The sequence below is a fragment of the Telopea speciosissima genome, chromosome 9, assembly GCF_018873765.1.
Source record: "Telopea speciosissima isolate NSW1024214 ecotype Mountain lineage chromosome 9, Tspe_v1, whole genome shotgun sequence".
Lineage (NCBI taxonomy): Eukaryota > Viridiplantae > Streptophyta > Magnoliopsida > Proteales > Proteaceae > Telopea > Telopea speciosissima.
The window spans coordinates 30,170,544-30,183,683 of NC_057924.1; the positions used below are offsets into that span (position 1 = coordinate 30,170,544).

General features: G+C 41.9%; 1 pseudogene; it reads left to right on the forward strand.

The window, feature by feature from the left end:
• Positions 1–11,594: 11,594 nt before the first annotated feature.
• On the forward strand, positions 11,595–12,721 carry LOC122638817 (annotated as a pseudogene).
• Positions 12,722–13,140: the final 419 nt, after the last annotated feature.

Genomic DNA, 13,140 nt, shown 5'->3' on the forward strand with positions numbered 1-13,140 from the left:
ACTATTATAACCATATTGAAGACATTTAAGCAAAACTTATTATAACCATCAAACTAGACTTATGAAATCAAAACTAAGAACTTGAAAGAACTAATCTTATGAAATCAAAACTAAAAACTTGAAAGGACTAATCTTATGAAATCAAAACTAAAACTAGAAAGCCAAAAATCACAATTTAGAAGGAAAAGAAGAGAAGAAATTTCACTAAGTGAATGAACAATTTTTTACAAGAGAGGTAGGGGGTATTTATAGGGGGAAGGGAGGAGAAAAGAGAATAGGGAAGTGTAGGAGAAATATTCCCTATGAAAAGAGAATATTCTCTTCTCCTTCCTCTTTTACAATGCTTGACTCCCAAGAAAAAAAAATGGAAAGAGGGAGAGAAGAGAATATTGTTTGCATAAACCTTCTATTTCTAGAAAAGTAAATTTCTAATTCTAACTTGTGCTTCATTTTCTTTGTAGATATCTTCTCCAAGCAATTAGATCAAAGCATCTTTGACTTTTCAACCTTCCATAGATGAGAAAATATCTTTCAAAATAAATTTATCCCAAGTAGAATTCTAGAAGTGCCATTGGAAAGTTGGAGGAGAGAGAGAGTGATGACTAGGATTCCACTTATAATTAATGAAATGCCAAATCTGTCCTTCAAAAAAAATGTGGAGCATGGGGTGCTTATATAAGCCTCACCATTGTGTTCCTTGCGAAAAATCACCCAAAATAGATCTAAATTTTGATAATTACAAACAAACCCCTACAGACCATTTTCGCGCGTTATTACGGAAACGGCCATAACTTGTTCGTTTCAATTAGGAATCAAGTGTCGTTTGAACCGTTGCGAAGCTGACTCAATGGGCTACGTATCCATACCATTAACACCTCAAAATTATGTTAAGGGGCCCACTGTAATCACATTCAAATTTGGCTAATTGACTTGATTCTTTCAGTGCTCAATCCAAACTTGATTTTCTCGACTCTTGGTTCTTTCGGCTATTCTTAGCATCTTTTGCTCTATTTTCATAAGAATTCACCTGAAATCTGAAAAGCACAAGAAAGCACCGAAGTAACTCTGTCCAATGTGATAAAATGTATGCTTTATGCCCAAAGATTTCACACATAAATGTGCTCATCAGATAGACTAGGCCATGGTGGTCTTGTTGGACCTTGAAGTGATCCTTTTAGGGTCCTAAAAGCCATAACACCTATAGGAGAGAAGATTGAAAGTGATTGACTTAGGAAGTTGTGTTGTATTTTGGCAAACTTAACAATAGTAACACTTGGGAAAACCTTGGAATTGGATCCAATCCCTTGAATCTTCTAAGTCCTATAAAGGACTATGTATTTTAGACCTCCAACGAAGGATTGGACTCACCTCCCTAACCCTGGGACCCTTGTGGTTCCATGGACGAAAGGCTGAAGGTGGAAATCTTCTCGGATTTCAAAAGAATGGTGGTGGGAGAATGACCGGACTCACCTGGCTAACTCCGTTCCTTCATCCGCCCTTGCTGTCTTACCCAGACTTCAAATAAACTGTTGGGACCCTTCGTGGAACCCACCTATACACTTCTAACGATATTCTCACTCATCCTTAGACTTCGTAACTGGTACGGGAGTACATGCACCAAGGCAAATCCATACCAAATACACCAAACGATAAGCAAGCAAACTGTGAGTGGGTTTTGAGTGATGTTTGGGCTTGTTATACATATATAAATTATTATATAGATCACATAATTGTGTTTATGTCGCATCCATTCTTAACATGTTGCATACTTGCATATAAACTATGTTGGATATGAAATGATGAATTATGGATATGTTGCTTTACTTTATTATATCAGGTTACAGTGCCGGGTATGCCGGTGCCGAAAACCCCAAAATGCTTATGATATTCATTACTTGTCATCTTGGTCTGTATGTGCCGTGCCGTGCTGGTATCTGGGTACTAGATGGAATGGGACATTGATGCACCCGGAATACCTCTTGGGACTATAGGATTTGCATGTAGTATATCTACGGCTAGGATTTATGCTCCCTTATGCTACGACCCTTGCCAATAGGGGTTTATGTGTTGGATAGTCTGAGCACCTGATGGTTATGGAGACGGGAGAGGCCAGGTCAGGGATAGTGATGGCTATCGGGGTCTGCCACTGGGTGATCATGATGGCTTCTACCGGCGTAGGTCCCCTCGTGATAATTGAGGTTTCACTGGGGCGATAGGATAAGTGACCCTCAGTATCTCCAGAGTTATCACAGTAGCATATACCATGACTTAGACTATTTATTAGGTGAAAAATATATTTAATATTTCATGCATCATGGACTATATGTGAATGTGTGTATGTGCACTCCCCATCCCCTCACTGGGCTCAGTGGTGCTTACCCCCGTTGTGCAACCCTTTTTAGCTGTATGCAGGTGATGTATGTTGGTGATCCTTTTGAGGTGGACTGATTGGAGCTTGTGATTTTGGACCTCGATCATGGCGTGTACTCGTGGACTGTGCCATTAGGGCACAATTTATGCCTTTTCATTTTGTTTATTATCAGTATTGTATATATTTAGTAGTATTCCTACTATTTCAGTTTCTAGTTAATCATTTTGGGTTGAAATATAAAACATTAAACTACCTATCACGTAGACTTGAACCTTGTGTATTTGTAACGCTTCCGCTCATTTCTGATCCTTTTGGGAATGAAATATTCCTTTACTTTCCGTGTTCTAATATTATTGTGATTTAATATTAGTGTAAGACTGTGCGTTAGCCACTGCATCGTGATCCTGATAGTGGTTAGGATGTTGGTAAGTATCCTATCATACTCCGTTTATAGTATTTCATCCTTTAATGGGTTGAGGGTGTAACAGAGTGGTATCAGAGCCGTTATGTTCTACACCAATCATAGTCTAGCGGAGACCCTCGATTTACTCTACATAATTAGGTTTAAAACTTAAAAGCTTGCAAGATAATAAGTTGATGCGTACACAACTTAGGTAGAAGACTAGTTAGGAGTGAAAGCCAATAACATAGATAATAAACAAAATAACAAGGCACAGTAATGAAGAAACAACTATCCTGTTATAATTTCATCTGAAATTCTTGAGCTCTTACATAAATGGGAAAGGAAATAAACTACTACTACTTGAACTAAAATAATGTAAAGAACATAAAACGTAAGAAAACATAAAAGGACTATAGACCCTACGTTTCGGATTCCATGTCAGTGTCACTACCAATCTCTGTGTTTAAATGTAGATTTTTCTTAGTGGTTGATCAGGTGATTGTATGATTTATTTGCAACTTGCACTTCAACCATCCAAGCCAACTGTGGAATTTTCGCCTAGCTTTCTTTGGCTAGTCCCATTCTAACTCATATTATGTTTTTCCCATCACGTGCGACTTGTTATGCATGCATATGTGTGTGGGAACTCAAGGACTTAAACTCTTCTTTTATACTTTGATGTTTTGGCGTATTTATGTTGAGGGTGGTAAATGAGCAGGTACTCGAAATGGTCTGTACCCATTCTAGTGGGAATCGCTCCCCTCCCCATGATGAGGCCGCGGACACCTCAAGTGCGGTTCTGTTAGAGATGCCTCTAGTTCAAAATGATGCGGAGGTTACCGCAATGCTGGGGAACACATTGCAAGCTATGCTATAGGATCAACGGATTATGCAACAAGAACAAAACTTATTCATGCAAACCCTGAATGCCCAGCTTCAAGCAATAGCAAGGGAAAGGTAGCCAGTGCCCCCATCGCAGGTGCCACCACTTATACCTTCCCTAGAACCTACTACCACTGGTGCGCAGGGCAACCCATCCCCTACACCTGCTGCACAATCCTCCCTCACTGCTCATGATGTCACCGTTATGGTGAATGATATGATGAGAAGTTTCCTATGACGCCAAGAGGAATTTTTGAAGGACACGTTCTTGGATATGCTAAAAGACCTTCAGCAACGTCAAGAACTATTCATGAGTGAGGTAACTACTGCAGTGCAACATCAGCAGCAACAGTTCATGGCTAGTCTGAATGCATAGTTTCACACTGCGCAGCGGGCATAGGCTGTACCAGAAACTCCTCTAGTGCCCAATACGCACCTTGTACCTGACAAGTCTGGGAAGGACGTATAAGAGGAGGAATATGTAATTCAGCCAAGATCCAGAAAGAGACCTACAAGTCCACAAGAACCCATGGGACCCAACAAGAATTTTAAAGGGGCCTACCTTGGTTCAACTCCGGTGTAGCCTGGGAGACGGAATGCAACTCCATATGACCGATCGGCACGATCCACCAATACCTCTCAGGCTTGTGATCTGAATATTACTTGCTATGGATGCAGCGAGCGGGGGCATATGATTAGGAATTGCCCATACCTTAAGGCCAAGTACGTGTCGTATTTGAACGTCTTGTATCCCGAGGAGTCACAGCGGGATAGTGGATCCCAAGCAACGTCTCACCATGATTCTAGAGTGGACAGAGTCACCATCGAGCGCAGTGACAGGTATCTTATTCGTAATGCCTGACATGCATTGTTTTCTTCACATTGCTAACATGACTTTAAGATGAAGTTCATTATGTCAGGTACCATATGTTCATACCTATTACATGCATATGCTCTGTTTTTGTTTAGAACTTTGAATTCAATTTTAGTTACCGACCGTTGCTGTAGGAATCCCTTAGTGCGTAGCCTACTGTTAGTGAGAGACTCACCAAAGGACTTATTGTGTAGTCTAACGATTAGAAGGGGGGTTATTCTTTTCTTTTCTTTTGTTTTCTCTTGGCCTCAGTGATTGGCCTGGGCTTCTTTGGGAGATATCTGTAGTGCTGAGATTGGCCCCGAATACCCTTGGGTGTGCTTATCCTTAGCCTTGTTCGACCCTGAGTACCACTTAGGAGTATCAGATGAAGATTTTGGTCTCAACCCTGAGTGATCCTCGGGAGAGCAGCTTGGATCTTGCCTATGCCTGAGTACCACTCAGGAGTATCAGATGGAGATCTCAGTGTCGGCCCTGATCGACCTCATGAGAGTTTATTCTTAAATCTTGCCTGAGCCTAAGTATCACTCGAGAGTGTTAGATGGAGATTTCGGTCTCATCCCTGAGCGATCCTTGGGAGAGCGGCTTGGATCTTGCCTGAGCCTGAGTACCACTCAGGAGTATCAGATGGAGATCTCGGTATTGGCCCTGAGCATCCTCATGAGAGTTGATTCTTAAATCTTGCCTGACCCCGAGTACTGCTTAAGATTGTTAGATGGAGATTTTGGTATTGGCCCTGAGTGTAGCTCAGGAGAGTTGATTCTTATATCTTGCCTGACCTTGAGCATCACTTTGGTGAGTCGATCGAGTTTGAGCATCGGCCCCATGCGTCCCTTTGGGAGAGCAATTCTTAGAACTCACTAGTGACCGTACTGGGAGTACTGGGAGTGGTCATGAGTGCTCTAGAGTGAGCCTATGGCACCCGTGTCACTTGGGAGTGCCATTCCTAGGACTTATCGGTAACCCTATCGAAAATGCTGAGAATGACTTGGTATATGGGCCTAGTCCATGGACCTTGTCCTGTAGGATCCTAGATGTGTGTCTAAGTTCCGGAGGGGCGGTGAAAGACTGTAAGGCGTGTAGTGGAGAGTTAGTATGGCTGTTCACCCATAACCGAAGGATGGTCAGAAGAGGTAGTCTAGACCAGAGGTAAAGATGTCGGTAACAGCTTTTCGGATGGAAGTTGGTGTAGAATATTTTGTTGGGAGTTGGTCTTGTAGTCTTGCATGGTTGAATGGCTTCGAAAACTAGAATTGAAGGATTTGACAGAACTTTACTCAATAATAGGTATGAGTGGAGTAATGGGACACCGAATGTCCCCTCCGTTACTTGGAGCGAACAGCATGGGATCCATCAATAATCCAATTCATTCTAAAGTTGAGTTAGGTATTGGAGAATTAGAAGTGAGAGTCTTTAGAGCAAAAGCCTTGTAAGAAAAGGGTAGTACAGACTTATACCTTACGACCCAAAAACCTCAGGAATGGAGACATTGGACGTGTTACATAGAGCTAGTTAGATCTGTTGATTCTCAAGGATTATTCGGAGTCGATCCTCCAGGAGCCTTGGATATGTTGAACATAGATCAATCGAACTCGGAGAATTTCAGGCCATCGGTGTAAGGGTGTAAGGATGGATATTATTAAAGAAAGGATTTTGGACTGTTAACAGAAGGTACCGCTAGGTCATTTACAACTTTAGTGGTACAATCGTCATTGATGGAGAAGATCAGAGGAGCCTGACCTACTGATGCAGCGTTACTAAAGTCAATAGATGTATTCGAAAAGTGAAATAGTAGGTGTGAAGCCAAGTGTACGAATTGGTACTATCACCATCCTTGACAGGTAATTATGATGTGTTCCATATATCAATGTCGAGAAAGTACACTCCCAGCCTAACGTTTGTCTTGACTCGCGAGCCGCATTAGCTTGTTGTGGACTTGACAATGAAGAGTTATATCCCTACGGGAAGGGAGGACCTAGAGTTGCCGTAGGAGACGATGTGTTACTTCAGGTATCACCAACCAAATGGGTGATGAGGTTCAGTAAGAATGAGAGTTGAGAAGATCACTAACCAAAGGCGTGAAGGTTGGCATTACCTTTAATTGGCAGGAGTCCATGATGTATTCCATACATTGATACTGAGGAGGTACATCCTAGACTCAACTAATGTTTTGATTTGGGAATGACCTGAACTTGTTGCCGTCTTGACCTATGGTGAGGACCTGAAGAGAAACTGGGGTGCAACAAGCTCAGTCTCCACAACCATACTATCTCATTGTGAAGGTACCGTGGAGTGAGCATTTTGATCAAGGGGGGTCTGGGTGATGAGAAGACGAAAGGTGGTCAAAGTATCCTCATCTATTTGGAATCCTAGACACGTCAAATTTCAAGGACAAAATTTTTAATAAGGTTGGGGGGATGTTACACCCGCACCCAAAATATACCCTAATACCCCGGGGCAATTTAGACCTTACCCAGAGGGTAATGCTATGGTGGCAATGGTCAACATTAATGACCTTGAACCTAGTATTTTATTATAAGTGTCCCCTTGAAGTCCTGAAAGTACAGGTCAAAGCCCCGTAACTTTCCTTGAAGTTTGGGCTTTGACAGTAGCACCGGAGTCACGACCGGATCCACTACTGGTGAATCCAATCGATAATCCGCATGTGCTGTTACCTGTCCTTTTGATTTGTTTTCCTGTGGGACCTAGATTCCTGTATCCCGGATACCCTAATTAGACCTTTGGACCATGTGAACCCCTGCCCTCACCATGAGTTGGTTAAGTGGGCCATGAAAGTGGGCTCACAAGGCCTAACTTAAAGGAATAATGGGTTTTAGCACCCTAACCTAAAACCAAACAGACCTTGAAGGACAATTAAGTCCAATGGACTTGGGTCCAACCCTAAACAGACCCTAATTAACTAAATGGACCTAGTGGTCTAAGACTTGGATCAAACATGACCTAAGACCTAATTAGAACCTATTAAAAGACTAAGGGATAAATGTGTTTTGAGGGCACCTAACCAAACAGGCCTTCAGCCCATTTTAGTTATTTATGGGTATGAGCTCTTTAGCTCATTCCCATTTCTTCCAATTGCTGAAATCGTAGAAGAGAGAAAGGAAAAGAAGAAGAAGAAGAAGGAGAAAGGGGGAAAGGGAACTCCCTCACTCACACTCTCTCCCTCCCCTCTTGCTGTCCGGAGAAGGAAAGAAGGAAAGAAAAGAAGAGGAGAAGGAGAAGTAGAAGAGAAGAAGGACAAAGAACGCTCACCTAGCCTTGTGCTTGCTGCCTCCATTGAAAGTAAGCCATCTCTCCCTCTCCATTTTCTCTATTTACTAGTTTAGGTTTTGGATTTTGGAGATTGGGAGTAGCTTGGGTTCCACTTGGAACCTAATGCTCTTGTGTTGGGGCTTGTTCTTAGTCCCTTTGGATGTCTTTGCACACCTTTAATCCTCCCAATGGTGTGTCATTCAACCCAAGCCATGAAAACCTAGGATTTCATCCAAAAACCTAAGTTTGGGTTGAGAAATTGGATATAGACCATAGATGGCTTAATATTTTGTTCCATTTGGATATTTGGGACCCTAATGAACCTTGAAAGTCATCCCTACAAGCCCTTGAAGCTATTGGAGGCATTGGGGATCAATTTGGATGAAGTTCGGACTTTAAAAACCCATTCTTGCTGCGAGCGGACTAAGGACCAAACTCACCATCGTGCATCCTCCCGTGGATCCTCCCCCTTGGGTGTGTATCGGATGTGTCTCAGAGTTCGACCGAATGCATGGGCTGACTCACATAAGAGAATCCGTTCGTGGATCCGCCCGCAGTTTTACAGCATGACCATTGTTTAGTATTTTAGTTGTAACTTCGTCTACACATATCGTATCGACGTGATTCAGTTGCGTTGTAAAATTGACTCAAAGGGATACATTTCTATGAAGAAACCGTGGACCCAATATAAACAAAAGACCCTCAAAAGTGGGCCCAAACCTAGATGATGTATTTTGATAGTAACTTTAGAACATTACTTTAGTCCGATGACCTTGCCCACATTGTGGCTGCTTGTGTAAGACTTAATAAATCTTATTGGGGGTTCATTACCACCTAAAGTGGCCCCCCTAAATATATCAATTAATTGACCTATCGAGGTGCCAAGGTCCACCCTTGATGCCCTCAAAACCCCCTTACTGTCCTAAGAGACTTGTGACCTCACCCTAGAATTGGGAAAATCCTAAAGTGATTCCAAACCCATGAATCCCAAGACTAATGCTCAGACTAGGCCTTGGTGGTCTTATAGGACCTTGAAGTGATCCTTTTAGGGTCCTAAAAGCCATAACACTTATAGGGGAGAAGATTGAAAGTGATTGACTTAGGAAGTTGTGTTGTATTTTGGCAAACTTAACAATAGTAACACTTGGGGAAAACCTTGGAGTTGGATCCAATCCCTTGAATCCTCTAAGTCCTATAAAGGACTATATATTTTGGACCTCCAACGAAGGATTGGACTCACCTCCCTAACCCTGGGACCCTTGTGGTTCCATGGACGAAAGGCTGAAGGTGAAAATCTTCTCGAATTTCAAAAGAATGGTGGCGGGAGAACGACTGGACTCACCTGGCTGACTCCGTTCCTTCATCAGCCCTTGCTATCTTGACCCAGACTTTAAATAAACTGTTGGGACCCTTCGTGGAACCCACCTATACACTTCTAACGATATTCTCACGCATCCTTAGACTTCGTAACTAGTACGGGAGTGTATGCACCAAGGTAAATCCATACCAAACACACCAAACAATAAGCAAGCAAACTGTGAGTGGGTTTTGGGTGATGTTTGGACTTGTTTTATATATATATATATACATATATATATATAGATCATATAATTGTGTTTATGCGGCATCCATTCTTAACATGTTACATACTTGCATATAAACTATGTTGGATATGAAATGATGAATTGTGGATATGTTGCTTTACTTTATTATATCAGGTTACGGTGTCGGGTATGCCGATGCCGAAAACCCCAAAATGCTTATGATATTCATTGCTTATCTTCTTGGTCTGTATGTGTCGTGTCGTGCTGGTATTCAGGTACTAGATGGAATGGGACGTTGATACACCCGGAATACCTCTCGGGACAATAGGATTTACATGTAGTATATCTGCGGCTAGGATTTATGCTCCCTTCTGCTACGACCCTTGCCAACAGGGGTTTATGTGTTGGATAGTCTGAGCACCTGATGGCTATGGAGACGGGAGAGGCCAGGTTAGGGGTAGTGATGGCTATCGGGGTATGCCACTGGGTGGTCATGATGGCTTCTACCGGCGTAGGTCCCCTCGTGATAACTGAGGTTTCACTGGAGCGATAGGATAAGTGACCCTCAGTGTCTCCCAAGTTATCACAGTAGCATATACCATGACTTAGACTATTTGTTAGGTGAAAAATATATTTAAACATTTCATGCATCATGGACTATATGTGAATGTGTGTATGTGCACTCACCATCCCCTCACTAGGCTCAGTGAAGCTTACCCCCGTTGTGCAACCCTTTTTAGCTGTATGCAGGTAACGTATGTTGGTGATCCTTTTGAGGTGGACTGATTGGAGCCCGTGATTTTGGACCACGATTATGGCGTGTCCTCGTGAACTGTGCCATTGGGGCACAATTTATGCCTTTTCATTTTGTTTATTATCAGTATTGTATATATTTAGTAGTATTCCTATTGTTTCAGTTTCTAGTTAATCATTTTGGGTTGAAATGTAAAATATTAAACTACCTATCACGTAGACTTGAACCTTGTGTATTTGTAACGCTTCCGCTCATTTCTGATCCTTTTGGGAATGAAATATTCCTTTACTTTCCGCATTCTAATATTATTGTGATTTAATATTAGTATAAGACTGTGCGTTGGCCACTGCATCGTGATCCTGGTAGTGGTTAGGATGTTGGTAAACATCCTATCATACCCCATTTATAGTATTTTATCCTTTAATGGGATGGGGGTGTGACAACTAAGCTAGGCACTAACTTGTTTATCTAATCCCCAAAACAATATTTAAATAAATAACGAAAGCACTCTTTAATTCTTAACTATCATTATGCCATTCAGCACTAGATTATTATCAAAATTAAATTCTGCACGTAATGGTAATAAGGAAAATAGTTATTAATTTATGAATTTGCCCCTGCAGTGTGAAATTATGAAATACCCCTAAGGTGTAAAATTATAAAAATGCCCTTAAAGTGTAAAATTACAAAATACCCCAGAGGTGTACAATTATGAAAATACCCCTAGACTTAGATAATTAATTATTTATCAACACTTTTAGGCTTTCAAAATTTTGGGGTATTACAGTAGCAATGTAGGCTTTTTAAATTAGGACTGTGTAGTGTGCAGTAGTTAATTTAATTAAGCAGTGTGTGTATCATTTTAGCTATACATGTGGAAATAGGACATTATGAAGGAAGAATATTCAAAAACCAACATCTAGTAAAAAGACCGGTTTACCCGGGCGAGGTGGGTGCCTAACACCTTCCCACTCTCGTAACCTGATCACTTACCCCGAACCTCTGACCAGACCAAACGAAGTCTCGTAGCCCTTCACAGGGCTACACCAACGGGTCCTATGCCCTAATCCTAGGTGGCAACTCCATTTCATTTAATTTTATGACCCCCGTCCCCTGATGAACTATAACCATTTGAGAAGACGCATTCCTTCTCTCTCTCCAACCGAGGAGCATAATCCCGAAACCCCAAAACCCTCCGAGCTGCCGTAGAAGAAAAGAAAACCATAGCAGTTCCTGCCCGGGAAAAGAACGGATCCTCACACCACCCCTGAGGTTTAATGAAAGTATAATTTTACCCCCCAGTTTTGGATAATTCTGCATATCGCCTTGAGATTTATGAACGTTAACAAATATACCCATTCTGTCAGTTCATGACTAACAACGTTAAAAATACGATGTCAAGTGACAAAATTGCCCTTGGCAATTTAGGGTTTCAAATTGGGGAAAAATCTCCAATCTAAACCCTTTGCTCACCTGCAACTCGTCTTCCTCCCCATTCCACTTCTGCTTCTGCCACTCAACAACCCATCAAAACCATTGTAGTCCTCGTCATGGAGAATCGATCCTTCGATCACATGCTCGGATGGATGAAGAAATCTGCAAACCCAATAATTAATGGGGTTACAGGCAAGGAATGCAATCCTATTTCTACTAAAACCCCAGGTTCCCAATCCATCTGCTTCACCAACGATGCCAAATTTGTCGATCCTGATCCAGGCCACTCTTACAAGGCGGTTCAACAATAGGTCTTTGGCCCCATTCTCATTCCTTCCATGTCTAGATTTGTCGAACAAGCTCTAACCATCTCTCTTAACCTCTCTGAAACAATCATGAAAGGCTTCAATCCTGAATCGATACCAATCTATGAATCTCTAGTTCGTGAGTTCGCTGTCTTCGACCGGTGGTTCTCTTCGATTCCTGGACCCACCTAGCCCAATAGATTATTCGTTTACTTTGCAACTTCTCATGGGTCGATCAGTCATGTTAAGAAACAGCTTGCGCATGGGTACCCGCAGAAAACCAGCTTCGCTTCTATCCATGAGAATAGGATTGATTTTGGTATTTACTTCCAGAACATCCCCACTACTCTCTATAGGAATTTACGGGAATTGAAACGTATACTTAAGTTCCATTAGTTCGATTTGAAGTTCAAGAGGCATGCTAGAGAAGGAAAATTGCCTAGCTTGACAGTGATCGAGCCAAGGTACTTTGATCTTAAAGGTTTATCTGCAAATGATGATCACCCTTCTCACGATGTTGCCGCTGGGCAGAAGATCATGAAGGAGGTGTATGAGGCTTTAAGATCGAGCCCTCAATGGAATGAGACCCTTCTAATCATGACTTATGATGAACATGGTGGATTCTTCGATCATGTTAGTACTCCATATGTGAATGTGCAAACCCAGATGGGAACACGAGCCCTGCTCCTGATTTCTGCAAGTTCGATAGATTGGGAGTTCGTGTGCCGACGATCATGGTCTCTCCTTGGATCAAGAAAGGAACTGGTAATTTCAATTTCATTAGCATTAATTTTAGTTTCATTATCATTTCCTTTTCTTCCCTGTTGAGTATAATCAAAGATTCTGTTGTTTTGAAACCTATTTGCCAGAGGCAATTTTGTTAGTTTACATCGTATTTTTAACGTTGTTAGTCATGAACTAACGGAATGGGTGTATTTGTTAACGTTTGTAAACCTTAGGGGGTACGCATAATTAACCAAAATTGGGGGGTAAAATTATATTTTCGTTAAACCTCAGGGGTGGTATGTGTAAATTAACCTTGTTTTTTTGGTAAACATTACACGAAGGATTCACGTGCCCATTACCTACTAAAACGGTGGCGATGGTGGCGTCAAAGTCAAATCCATCTGCATCGTCTCGCTGCACACGATTTTTTCACAAATCTCGAGGGATCCCGTCACTCACGGTTTAAAAAATGTCGACTGATCCGATTCCGATTTCGGACGATTCTAATCAGTTTCTGGCCGATTCGGGTCGATTTCGGCACTGGCCGATTCGATTCCCAATTCCACGTCGCTTTCCG